This window comes from Eubalaena glacialis, chromosome 4 (genome assembly GCF_028564815.1).
Source record: "Eubalaena glacialis isolate mEubGla1 chromosome 4, mEubGla1.1.hap2.+ XY, whole genome shotgun sequence".
Taxonomy (NCBI): domain Eukaryota; kingdom Metazoa; phylum Chordata; class Mammalia; order Artiodactyla; family Balaenidae; genus Eubalaena; species Eubalaena glacialis.
In genome coordinates, this window is record NC_083719.1 from 28,492,035 (window position 1) to 28,506,662 (window position 14,628).

The following is a 14,628-nucleotide window of genomic DNA, read 5'->3' on the forward strand; positions in this document are numbered from 1 at the left end:
ACTGTCCTATAGCCTTGAACATTCATGGTAGGCTTAAAAGAGATGTTCTCACAATTTTTGCTTAGTCAAAGCATAAAACCCTAGTATCATGCATGCCATCCGTTCCCTCTTTCTTAGGGGCAAAAACTCAAATGGGAAAGAGAGAGGCACAGAAATGAAATTCTTATGTACTCCTGAAATGAGACTGATGTTTTATTTGTGAAAAGAAAGTCCTAGCCACATTTTAGTGGCCCTTACTAACCCAGTAGGTTTCTAGTCAGTAGCCCTTATTGAAATCAAAGTTGGTTATATAATTTGATGAGTCTGGGGAGCCCTACCAAATGTGTGCAGAATACTCTCCTGATATAATTTATCAGCGTTGATATCAATGGGCAGCGTAACGGTGACCCCACTGTCCAAATTTCAACTGCATGTCGTACTGCCCCTTTTATTGGTAAGAGCAAAGCAGCGGTGGTTTTTAATCCTACAGCTTCTGTTTCTCTCTTTGCTCTTGTTTTGTCAGGGTAAGGGCTGCTTCTCTTTTTATATTTTCCATGATGAAAATAACTTATTAATCTAGCTATATAAATGACCAGTGTAAAAACATTCAAATGATACCATTTAATCTTTACCCTGATGACATCATCAGAAATTTTCTGGACCAGATAGAATGACAATGTACATTAGCTTTTCCCTTCATACCACTTAAGAAAGCTCTCACACAAAGTTAGCAACTCTTACAAGAAAGAGGAACTATAAATTATTTTTAAAGCAAAAGTAAATTTTGGGGAGGGATGGGTAGGGTGGGAATTATGTGGCCAGTTCTTATGAACTCCAGGGAAGCAGCTGGTGAATTAGCCACAGTATTTGATCGTGCTCAAACAAAACAAAACAGAACTCTTCAATTACATTGAAGTGTCTTGGCTTTTCTAAGGAAAAGAGAATGGTGTTTGGTAATTGCAGGGTTTTGGTTTGTGTTTGTTTTACTAACTTGTAAAGTTTTTGAGATTGTACTCTAAAAAAAAAAAAAAAAAAAATCAATAAATAACACTAGACTCTTAGCTCTCATTTCCAGGAAAAAAAAATCAGCTTGCCCTCAAGTTGAACCTGCATCCATGTGGTCATAATTAAATGCCTTAAAAGAACTGAAAATCATCTGAGAACCATCTGACCACATTGTGAATGTCCAGCTACACGCAAGAGAGTGTCACTGGGCAGCAGATTGCTGTTTCTTTTTTTTTTTTTTTTTTTTATTATTTATTATTATTATTATTATTTTTTGGCTGTGTTGGGTCTTCGTTTCTGTGCGAGGGCTTCCTCTAGCTGCGGCAAGCGGGGGCCACTCTTCATCGCGGTGCACGGCCCTCTCACTATCGTGGCCTCTCGTTGCAGAGCACAGGCTCCAGACGCGCAGGCTCAGTAGTTGTGGCTCACGGGCCTAGTTGCTCCGCGGCATGTGGGATCTTCCCAGACCAGGGCTCGAACCCGTGTCCCCTGCATTAGCAGGCAGATTCTCAACCACTGCGCCACCCGGGAAGCCCAGATTGCTGTTTCTTAAATGGCATCTATAGATGATGGGGAGACAATGCTGAATAAACGTCAGGACCAAAGTTAGAAGGAAGGAGTTTTTTTGTTTCTTTTCATCATATATCTGATTCCAGGTGCTCAAAAGCCATAAACAGAAGGAACTTGAAATTGTAATATGAAGAATTCAGTATGGTCTCCAAAACATCCCGGGGGCCTGTAGGATGCTGCTCTTGCCAGATGTAGAGCAATGGAAAGACAGATACAGCAGGAGGGAGCTGGAGGAGGAAGGGCGTTCTACTGGGGGCATCCAGAGAGGCTTTATAAGCAGCAGTCAAGGACATGATGGAGAGGGTTTGGAGGGGCAGGAAAGTGAGGACAGGACCTAAGATGGGCAGGACATGCCTTGTACAGCTGGGAAGATAGGTGGGTTCCAGGGTTGTTCCCTAGACAAGGAGAAAAATAATGCAGGGTTTTATGTATGAAGGGAAACAATCAGGTTCATATTTTTAGACGCATAATACAGGTAACAGCGCAGAGAATGAATTGCAGAGGGGAGTCTTTGGAAGTGAAGAAATGGGTTATAAAGTTAATGCAATATAGGCCTTGAACTGTGGCAGGGACCAAAGGAGTAGAAATTAAATGTAGACAGACCCTAAAGTTAGAACAAGCACTATTTTTTTTTTTTTTTCCCTCAAAGCAATTGTTTTCTCTGTCCACTGATGAATCTCGGCCCCGGAAACCCTCACTTCACTGATGACACACTTTCCCTTGTTTCCGAACCTTCTCCCCACCCCTCCTGCCACGGGAGAAAAACCAGGGAAATTCCTCTTCCCCCACAAGGGCAGGAGGGGGTGGAGGGCGGCACTTTTACCCTACATTGCAGGGACGGAAAACAGCGTCACTGGCATGCTGGCTTCTGCTCGGGCTCCCCAAAGGGCCAGTGGGATCAAGAGCAGTTCTGTTCTAGATTCCTAGCCATACACTAGTTCGTTGCTTGCTAAATGCCATTACTCTCCCTTTCTAGCCCTCTCAGGATTGCTTCAATGGCAAGAAAAGGAATGCAATCCAAATACCTGTCTTCCAACAGCACGTGTAAAGCGTAACCTGCGCATCCCACGGTGGGGAAGAGCCAAGCTGTCCGGATTCAGATCCTAGCTGTGGCAACGTCCTCAGCTAAGCCGGTGACTTCACGTCTCTGTGCCTGCTTCCCCACTGGCCCACAGGGGAGAGGATGGTACCTCCCTCATAGGGTTGTTAGGAGAATTAGGTTAATATACGTAAAGCACTTGGACCAGTGCCTAGCACAGAGTAAGTGCTTAATAAGCGTTAGCGATTATTATTATATATCAAAATATTCATTTCTCTTTTCTAAAATGAGAACAACAGTAGGTGAGAGAAAATCTCAGCAGGGAGATGGTTCTACCCTGTAGGCAGCATGGGGATGCTAGGGTATGAGGAGGAAAGGGGGTTACTAGTGCAGTCTAATGTGGGGACACCTTTGGGGAGGGGTGCTGAGTGGAGGGTCACTAGCCCACAACAAACCAAGCTTGGTACCACGGCTGTACAGGACTCCGTGATACATGCCAATTGGTGTTTTCACTGGTTGACCAAAACTACCACTCCAGATACAGGCAATTACTGAAAAGATCTTCCTCCCCAGCACAAATGGTTTGTGTAAGATATTCCAGGTTATTTAAATGAGAGTTAAGAAAAAAACAGTTCTCCGTGTAAAAGCCCACACCTCTGTGGAGCCAGCCAGAGTCTGTTTCTGTTTTCTAAATAAACTAATTTGTATCATTTTTTTTAAGATTCCATATATAAGTGATATCATATGATATCTGTCTTGCTCTGACTTACTTCACCTAGTATGATAATCTCTAGATCCATCCATGACCTAGGATCACTTTGCTGTACACCTGAAACTAACACAACATTGTAAATCAACTATACTCCAATATGAAATAAAAATTAAATTTAGAAAAGAGATAATGGAAAAAAAAAGATTGAGACTACGTTTTTAAAAAAATTAATTAATTAGTTTATTTATTTATTTTTGGCTGTGTTGGGTCTTCGTTCCTGTGCGAGGGCTTTCTCTAGTTGCGGCGAGCGGGGGCCCCTCTTCATCGCGGTGCGCGGGCCTCTCGCTATCGCGGCCTCTCTTGTTGCGGAGCACAGGCTCCAGACGCGCAGGCTCAGTAGTTGTGGCTCACGGGCCCAGTTGCTCCGCGGCATGTGGGATCTTCCCAGACCGGGGCTTGAACCCGTGTCCCCTGCCTTGGCAGGCAGATTCTCAACCACTGCGCCACCAGGGAAGCCCGAGACTACTTTTAATAGAGACACAGAACTAGAATCTTAGAACTAGAAGGAAACACAGATCCTTTAGTTGTTTTCTGGACTAAAACTATTCTTTTAGCTGAGCCCTTTATTCAAACAAAAATTTTCTTGGAATCCTTATAAATACAACAGATAAGCACAGAACTGCGTTGGGGAAGCAGTGTGTACAAAGGTGGGAATTGGTGGGATCAGTCTGCCTGAATTGTCCACCCAGGGGACAGGCAAGAGGGAAGTGTTTATTTGTAGAGAACTGAAAAGCAACAATGAATACTTGGTTTGCTTTGTGTTATCGCTGTGCGCTGACAATTCGAAGTAACATCAGCGATCGGATACTCCCGTCTGCCAAGGTGGACCACCAGGCACACCACTGGGTGAGGTGAGCAGGAGGGGTCAGCAATCTGCCAACTTCCCTCCCAACCCCCCAACCCGAACATGCCTCAGTGGCTCCATGGAATCAGTTTTAAAAACCATCAGTCCAGCCCGCTCTGCTTATCTTTCAAACTCAGAAAGCTTAAATGACTTGCCCAAGGTCACTAAGCTAGAGTAACACACAAAAGTGACATTGAAATTCAGAGTCGGTGCCCTCTGTGTGTCTACTTTCCAAAGGCTTCATCTGGGTGAAGAGGAGGACCACCTTGTGCTTTATTTCGCCTGCTTGATTCCCTAGTGGCATGGGTTGAATTGTGTCTCCCCCACCCAGAAGTCCTATATCGAAATCCTAATCCCCAGTACTTCAGAATGGGACCCTATTTGAAAACGGAGTCATAGCAGATCCAATTAGTTGGTCATAATATGAGGTCATTTAGGGTGGGCCCTAATCCAATATGACAACTGTCCTTATGAAAAGGGGAAATTTGGATATAGAGACACATACATAGGGACAATGCCACTTGAAGATGAAAGCAGAGATCAAGGTGATGCATCTACAAGGCAAGAAACACCAAAGATTGCTGGCAAATGACCAAAAGCTAGGGGAAAGGCCTGGAACAGATTCTCTCACACAGCCTCAGAGGAAACCAACTCTATTGACCTTGATCTTGGACTTCCAGCCTCCAGAGCTGTGAGACAATAAATTTCTGTTGTTTAAGCCACTCAGTTTGTGGTACCTTGTTAGGGCAGCCCTAGGAAGCTAGTACACCTAGTAAATGGGGAATCAATGGCACATTGCACCGGTGGCCACAGATGTGTCCTTACTTAGGCGAGGCCCCTGGGACATCACTGCAGAGCTGTCCTCAGAGTAATGCACACCAGTGAGCTGGAATACAGGCGGAAAGAGCCCCAAAATCCAAAGCTGCAGAGCCTTTCCAAAGATTCAGTAATTAAGTCCTCAGAGATGGTTTCCAGTCAGTTGCCAGTCGCAAACCCAACTTCATGGAACTCAAAGTAAGATCGAGTTATTGTCTCCCACAAGCAGGAGGGATAGGGAGGTGTCTGGGGAAGACTGGAGCCTGAGCTCAAGTTCCCCAGGACCCTCTGTCCATCACTTCTCTGCTGTCAGCATCATTGTCTTCTACCCACGTGCAGGCAGTGCGGCCCCCCAGGCCACCCCTAACAGCTTTGGGCACCGAGAGACAAAAATGAGCCTCTTTTCTATCAGCTACAGCCAGGAAAATACCTGGGGAGAGTTCTGCTTGACCCAGCAGTGTGGTCATCAGTGAGAGCAACGCTAGCCTAAGAGGGGGGTAGGTGTGCTTGGCAAGGCAAAGCCCACCTCCCAGATGCTCTGGGACCCATACACTGTCCCCGGCAGAATTTTAGGACTTGGGACCATTGTTCCTCCCCTGTGGAAGTACCTCCATTTAAAGACATACCACACTCTCCTTACTTTCTCAGAAATATGCAGACAGTGATTTAGACCATTTGGACCACCCATGAAAGCCATCTGTGCGTAGGAGGAGAGGAAATGTCCATGCAGGTGCTGGTAGCGCTTCCCAGAACCACAGAGCACAGAATCAGACCAAAAGAACTCCTCAGAGGAAGCTGCCTTCTCCTCCCTGCCATGGGTGAGGGGAAGAGGCTGTATCGTAATCTGTAGCTAAATCCAGGGAAGTGCTCCCAAAACAGCATGGGATTAAGAGCACATACTCTGAAGCCTAGATTCAAATCCCAGCACTGCCCCTTAAGAGCTGTGTGATCTTGAGCGAGTTTCTTAATGTCTCTGTGTTTCAGTTTACTCCTCTGTAAAAGGTGGGATCATATTACTACTTTCCTCCTATTGTGAAAAGCATAGGAGCTGATTTACATAGATTCCTCAGACCATTGCCTGGCACGCTATAGAGAGTTTGCTGTTTTATTATTTTGGTTGTCGTTATTACTCCAAGGAACGTGAGCTTTGAATTGGGACAGCCGTGGCTCATCCCATAGCTCTATCTCATACTAACTGCAACCTTGGACAAGTTGTTTAAACCAGCTGGTGCCTCAGTTTCCCCACCTCTAAAATAGGAGTGATAATAGTACCTTCCTCCTGGTGTTGCTGTGAGAACTTACTGTGATCAGACATTCCAGGTGCTAATTAGGATGGTGCCTGGCACATGCTAAGCACTCAGCAAATGTGTGCCGTCGTCACCCTGCATTTAAGTGCATTCAGCCCTATCAACTCAAGCAGTTATAAAGACTTACTACGTGCTCTCTATGTCTGGGGCTATGTACTAGTACCTCGGGGGATACTGGGAAGATTAGGACTGGAAGAGACCTAGGAGATCTTGTCCAACTTTGTTATTTGTTGGATTTTAACTCCGAGCTCTGAGCATCTACATCTTCAGCTGCCGAAAGAGACAGGACCCATCTGCCAGCTCCCAGGAGAAGCGAAATTGGCGGCAACTCAAAAACCACGAGACTGACCGGGAGGATGATGCGCGTTGTACCTCAGAAGTGGCTGGGTTTGCTGGCAGCAAGCAACTAATTACTTGAAAAATCTGTGGGAAAGCAGAGCAGTTAATATCTGCAGAGCAGCGAGAGAACGGCCCGCTGTGAGAAAATGTCCACGACGTATGGGATTGGAGATGTGTCAGTATTAGGCAAGCTGTTCTCCGTCCTAAACAGTCCTGCTGGGTGAGACTTAGTGGGCGTCATAGTGAGCCAGAGAAGCAAGTTTTTGACTTAGCTGCTTTTTTTTACTCCAAGTACTGCTGTAAGTTAGCATATGGCATCTCAGATGTGTGAATGAACTGTAATTTGTATTTGGGATATCTGCAGCTTGAAGTGATCTATTTGGGAAAGAAGCAAAAAAAAAAAAAAAAAAAAAAAAAAATTACAAAATATGATAAAGACCTGGGTGTCTTTAAAGGGAATAGCCTTCAGGGTCCTGAAAACAAGCTCTGACATGCAGGTGCCTTACCAAAAATTATCCCAAGCCATCCATCTCCGCGGTCCCACTTCAACGCTTGGCAAAAGCGGGAATAAGGCAAGGCAGCGCCTCTACCGTCCTCATGCTTCTGTGGTTCCAATAATGACATCATCTGTTACTGCGTTCCCCTTTTCTAATAATGGAAATCAGACTTGGAAAATCACAATCACTCAGAATCAGCTACTTTTTCAAACCCATCTCTCCCATCTATAAATATACACAGCCAGTTCCTCAACTTTAAAAATCATTTTATTTTTAAAGAGAGGGCAGTATTGGAGTGGTATAAAAGGGAACAAGGATGATATACCCAGAAACATCAATCCAGAACACCTTTTGCTTGCATATGTAACCCTCTCTGCCTGAACAACATCCTTCATAAAAGCCTCACGTTTCCCCTCAGGTGTCCTAGATGTTCAGACCTGTTGGTTTTTTTATTTTTTTTAATCTGGAAATTATTGTTTCTCATCTTGTGAGAGAATGTACTTATAAACCAATGCTCACTATCCTTTTTGGGAATTAAAAAGATGAAGACAGTGTGGTGCAGATAATTTCTTCTATTAAATTAATTAAACAAGGAGACCATTAGACTAAGCGGACTCTAATGCCTTAGCAGCCTATGCAAGCAAACCAAAAGGAAGCCTGTAAATGCCTCAAGGTTATGAAACCAAACACCAAGGACAACCAATCACAATCAGCCAACTAGGCTTTCTCTATTAAGGCAACTGCTTAAGCGATAGCCAATCAAATCATTTCCTTGATTTGTGTCCCAAGTCTTCTCTATACGGCTTGCCCCTAGCTCCCTTGGGTGGAGAGCTACTAACCGCTTCCTGTTTGGTACTGTCAACTGGAATTGATGTTTGCTCAAATAAATGCTTAAAAACATTAGGATGTCTCAGTTTATCTCTTACCACCCCCCCAAAATAGATGGGAGGGGAGGTGAAGACCATGGGACAATAAGTGTCACCAGCTTGACACTCTATATTCCACTCCCAGCGACAGCATCTATTGGAATGGAATAGAATTTAGTGTCAGCATCCTCCATAGTGGACAGCATCCATTTCCACCAGCGGTGTCTAAATATTCATTCACTCATTCATTCATTCATTCAAGAAATGTCTATTGCATACCCACTCTGCCCTAGGCACTAGACAATGATGACAAATCAGACCTGGCTGCTCTTCTGTAATAAATAGAAAGGTATATCAAGACAAAATGGACATTTGTCCTCTGTGGTATTAAACCCCAATGGTCTACATGTACTTTGAATGGAGCTTTTATCCACACATGATTTTGTAACATCATATACTGGTCATCTGGAAAATCTTGATCTCCAAAACGTTGACACATTTTATCACACATCAATATCATGCCTCCTAGAATATGTCCTAGGTTCCCAGGTGCTTGACGGTCACTGTTACTGGCTATAGTAAGCACTTGTTCCCCTTTTTTGGCAGCTCAGCATCTGAACTGTTCTTCAAGATTAGGGGCTGCCCCTCTCAATATGTTTTGGTGGAAAGCAGACACCACTCCCCAATGCCAGAGTCAAAATTTCCCAGCCTCCTTTGCAGCTTGACTGAGGACAGTTACAAGGCTCTGGTGATCACAGCATCCATGCTGGATTGGGACTTGGGATGCCAGAGCCTGGCATCCATTCTAGTCCTAGTGGAGGCAGCTCATTGGTGAACTCCAGGGATAGTCACACCAAGGTGGTACAAGCAGTGGAGTCTTCTTATGACCAGATCTGCTATGATTTGGGAGGTTTAGCTTGGCCACGTGGTCTCTACTCCTAGTTTTCTGGTGCTCCTGGAAATTCAGTGACCTAGTATTTTAATACATTTCTTTCTGCTTAAATTAGCCAGGCGTGGTTTCTGTGACTTGTACTGAACTTCCCAATATCTGTAGCCCCTCCAACTTGAGTCTATAGCACCGCCACTACAAACACCTCTCAGCACCCAAGGGCTGGAAATCTAAAGTGTGTAGGAAGCTGTCCATCCATAACAGAAAGCTCTATTTGGCCTCCTACTTTTTATGCTATCACTGCTGGTTGGCCATAACACAATCATCATTTTCAAGTCACATAATTTTAAATTAATCAAACTGCATTTTGGAATTCCTATGGATCCAGTAATCCCATCTCTAGGAATCTATCCTGAACACATCACCGGTTGTTTCACTTTAAGGATGTTCATCACAGTATTATTGATAAAAACAATAAATCAGAAACAACCTAAATGTGCATCATTGAGACATAGCAGTGCTACTAAAAATAATGTTTTCAAAGAGCAATTAAGGTCCTGGAGGGTACAAAACTTTATATAAAGTAAGATCCCAATTTTCTGTAAAACTTTCACTTTATATGGATGACATATGTCCTTGAAGGTGATAGATCAAAATATTGATAGCCATTATGAGGTTACAGGTGCTTTCTAATTTTTTTAAGCTAGAAAACAACTAGGTACTATTTATTTTGCAGATACTTATTTACTTTGTGTAATTTTAAAATTTTCTGCAATAGGTATGCATTAGTCTTAAGAAAAATGTTAAAATATACAAATATATATTACAATAATTATAATATATAAGTATGTTTGGGATTCTGAGTTTTCACTAATTCAGACTATTGCCCCACCAGTATTTGTAGATCAGTGAGGTTCAGTCATATTTGCAAGAGCACATCAAGACAATAATGCTGGTAAATTAGGACGCTTCACTATATCCTATCAACAAGAGGCATATATTGTGACCATCCCTCACACTCTCCTCCAAATGCAATAAGGCACGATTCTGGCCTGTGAGAAGCTTACAGGACCTATTATGGATTTTTTAAAAATTATTTTAAAACAGAATGACAAGATAAGATAACGCCAAGTGACAGATGAGTAGTACATACTTGAAGTCTACAGGAATTCAAGAAAAGGTTGCTCACCCCAATCGAATGGTTAGACAGTTTTCCTGAAGGTGGTGGGACTTTTACTCGAAGCCAGTGGCTCTTACTTTTTGCCTTCAGAACTTCTTTATACTCTTGAGAATGATCAAAGACACCAAAGATCTTTTATTTGCGTGGGTTATAGAGAGAGATTTATCCAGCTAGAAACTAAAACAGAAATTTTTTTAAAAATTTGTTTATCAAATCATTTTAATATAATAATAATAAACCCAATTCCATGCTAACATAAATAATATATTTTATGACAAATTACTGTATTTTCTAAAACAAAAGGAAAATTAGAGGGAAGAATGGTATTGTTCTCTATTCTGCAAATTTCCTTAATGACTTGTTTAATAGAAGATAGCTGGATTCTTATATCTGCTTTTGTATTCAGTCTGTTGAAACTTCGTTTGGGTTGAAGTGTATGAATAAAATACGGCCAGGTACAGAAAAGTAGTTGGAAAAGGGGAGAGTACATAACCTTTTCCAGATAATTATGAGTATCGTTTTTCTTTGATAAGATACCAAATCTCAACAAGTAGTAATCTTTTTTTTTTTTTAATTAATAGCTACTTTATTTATTTATTTATTTATTTATTTTTGGCTGTGTTGGGTCTTCGTTTCGTGCGAGGGCTTTCTCTAGTTGCGGTAAACGTGGGCCACTCTTCATCGCGGTGCGCCGGCCTTTCACTATCGCGGCCCCTCCCGTTGCGGGGCACAGGCTCCAGACGCGCAGGCTCAGTAGTTGTGGCTCACGGGCCCAGTTGCTCCGCGGCATGTGGGATCTTCCCAGACCAGGGCTCGCACCCGTGTCCCCTGCATTAGCAGGCAGATTCTCAACCGCTGCGCCACCAGGGAAGCCCAGTAATCTTTTAAAGTCAGTTACAAGGTGGAATCTGAAACCACATTAATGAACATTTGTTCTCTGTTATATTAAAACCCCTTGGTCTACATGTACTTTGAATGTATCTTTTACCCCTGCCTGATTTTGTAACCTCACGCACTGGTCATCTGGAAATTTTGATCTTCAAAATGTTGACATATTTTATTATACAGTAATAAAAAAGTCATGTTTTTTAATATTACCAGGGATCTCATCAAAAACTCTTCCATTAGTGGGAATCTGTCAAACTCACAGTTGTATACAAGTTTTCCAAATTGTAATTTTTGCTGGAAAGCCCCAAGTTTATCAATGGCAACCAATCTTGTCAGCTGTTTTCCTTGAAGTGACAGATTCAGTTCATTTTTGAGAAAATGTTTGCCAAATATCCAAATTTGAATGACTATAGTTTGTTCATGAGTTATTCTTTCAGATAAAAATGCTGTTCCACGAAAAAAAGTGGCAGTTCAACTCATAGTTCAATTGCACAAATACTTTTCCTCTAGACAATCGTTGACTATCCACATACAGCAGAAGTGCTTTGTGCATGTTTCCCATTCCATCATACAGAATATTAAAAAGATGTGGACTCAAAGGTCAATATTTAATATAATTAATAATCTTTGTTTCTTCAAGCACATTCTTTTCTGAAACTGGTATTCTTTTCCCCCTATAACTGGGTCTTGGTAATGAATAAAGGATTACTGGTACTCTTGCTTTCACCCACCAGTGCTTTTGCACCACTGGTGCAAATGTTAATACAGTGAAAAAGGAAACCAAACAATATCTTAGCATTATTATGATAATAATTTTGACCTCAGGACCCTCTGAAAGCATCTTGTAGCCACCTGCTCCTCCCTCCCATGTTTCCATAGATATAATCTGAGAACTGCTCTAAACCTTGAAGGAAGGGAAGACTTTGACAAGTCATCAGGAAATGAATGCCCACAGATGTTGGCTGCTTAGTGAGTGGAGGGAAGCCAAAGCAAAGGCTGGAGAGCTAAGTAAGTGCTAAACTATGGAAAGCCTTAAATACCAGGGAGTGGAGTTTGAATATTATCCCATGGACAATTGGGAAACTTTAAAAACCATAGCTATCATTTATTTAGCGCCTACTGTGTGCCTGGCATTTTGCACACGTTATTTAATTAACACTCTATCTTAATCCTATGAGACATGTATTATCATCCTCATTTGGTGGAAAAGGAAGCTGAGGCTCAGAGAAGTTAAGGAATATACCTTAACTCACACAGCTAGCAAAAGTAAAGAAACCCAGGGAGGTGAGACTGCAAAGCCTGGAGAGACAAATTCCAACTTCCTGCATTTCGAACTTTCTTCCAGGCCACATTTTTCAACTCTGCTAGGTAGGATCCTGGAATGCACATGTTCCTAACACATCTAGTCTGCCATGAAGTGCTCTGACTATAAATCTTGCATGTTTACTCTGGTTTCCCTAAGGGCAAGGGTCAAGTCTGTTTATATGTCCGGAACATTGTGGTCACTTAATAAATCTTTAACCATAAAGGTAGTGATTTTTATGGAGCCCAGCTCCACCCAGTTCCCTTTCACCTTTCCCTGAGTTTAAACTGCACATACCAGAGTAAGAGGATTTTTTTTTTCTCCCAAGAGGAACTTGGAGGCCCATGTTTTCTGAACTTGACTCTGGCCTTCAGTGACCACAACAGCTCTCTCTGCAAAATTCTTACCACATATTCGTATGGTAAGCAAGGCTTGTCTCCTTCGCCTTCCCCCTTCTTGGAGGGGTTGGATCTTACTCTGGAAAGAAAATGGGCTTTATAGCAGGCTGACCTGAACTCAAATCCTGGTTCCACCACTGACAAACTGTGTTACCGTGGGCAAATAATACAACCCCTCTCAGCGTCCGTTTCTTTCCTGAAAATGTGACTGTAATACTGTCTTCTTCAGAAAGTTGTTGAGACGAGTAAATGAAATAGTGTAAGGACATCACCACTCCTGCGGCCTTTTCTTTCCGCTACAACTCCAGTCTGGTCCCACAGAGCCCTTCTCCAGCCTCCTAGGGTCCCGGGCTTTTTCAGAGTCAGGGAGGCCTGGCCTGACTTACCAGCTCCTAGCCCGTGACGAACTGCCCCCTTGATCAAATATTCTCTGTTTTCACACCTTGGGTTAGTGCTCTCTGCTTCAGAGATTATCTAATAAATGAAACAAACAACAAAGAAAACCAAAAACAAATGCAAAGCCTTATGTTTACCTCCACAGGAATTCCAAAAAGTGTTCCTAATTGCAAACAGTATGAATGGTTTTGCTGGTCAAATAAATTTGAGAAACACTGAAGACTAAATCCCCCTCCTTGGTTGGAGCTGTTTAGCCTGTTAATGGTTCTGAGAATTCCCAAAGAAAAAGAGAGCTCTGCTACTTCACAGCACAGCTAAACAAACTATGTGCACTGATGGTAATCATCCATCTCACCCTCAAGAAAAGTTTTCCCTAATACTATTTTGAGAAGCACTAGCTCACTCTCAAACCTATGATTCCTTAAGGAGGGCATCGCAGGCACCGAGCAGTCTCCACGCAGACTGAGACACACTGGCCCGTATCTCAAGAAGTCTGTGAGTGCTAGGTCTAAGAACAAATGCTAAAGGCTGGCACAGGCAGGAAATAACACTGATTTGAGGAGAATTCAAATCCAATACCTAAACCTCTACAGCACTTTTCAGCTTACAAAGTATTTAAATATATATTACCTCCTTCAAATCTGCTGTCTCAATTTATCCCTAAAAAAGCCTTTCGAAGCAGTCAAGATATGGTTATCTCCCTTTCTAGGTTCTGAAGTTAGGGCTCAAAGAGATGAAATGACCCCCCCCAAGCCCCTCAGCCAGGAAATCTCTGAGTGATGCTAAATGCAGCCTCTGGCTGGACTCGTGGGCCAGTGATGCATCTGAGGGACCAGAGAAGGACAAATGAGGGAAGAAGAAGTTGGGGGAAAGGGAGGTACAAAGGACAAATGCAAGCAGTTCTGTGGGTCATCCACTCTACTTGTGTGCACTGTGTCCACATACCTGTCTACCCCAGCACCTCCTCTTCTCTCAGGAGACCCAGAGCCCCAGGAAGCAGAAGCTGAGACTCAAGAACTGCCAAGTCCCCACCAAACATGAGGCCTGGAGGCACCTCTAGGGCATTGGAGGGAGAGACTGCCACCTTCCCCACCACCCCAGCTGCCAGCCTGGCAGTGAGAAGGCACCTCTAATGCACAGTTAGCTCCAAACCATCCCTCTTCCTTCCCTCCCCTGACAGCGTTTCCCCAGCCTCCCATCAGACTTGCCAGTGGATGTCGGCCAGGACCGCGTGAAACCAAGACTACAGACACAGTATTTCTTGTTAAAATATTAGGTGTCCTCTTCTGGGTCACCCACGCTCTTCCTAGAAGCCAAGAGAGGAAGAGGAAGAGAGAAGGTAGAAAGGAGAAGACAAATACGAGAGGCAGCGATGACTTGTGGATTGGACTCATTTTCCTCTTGAGCTCAAGGCCATTTTCAGGATTTTGTAAACTCTACGCTAACAGCTCAATGATGTCATCTTCTAGTCCAAACGCTTTATGTGAATTGGTTGTCATAAATCTGAAATTGCCCCTCTCTCCTTAGCAGTCTCTGGAGT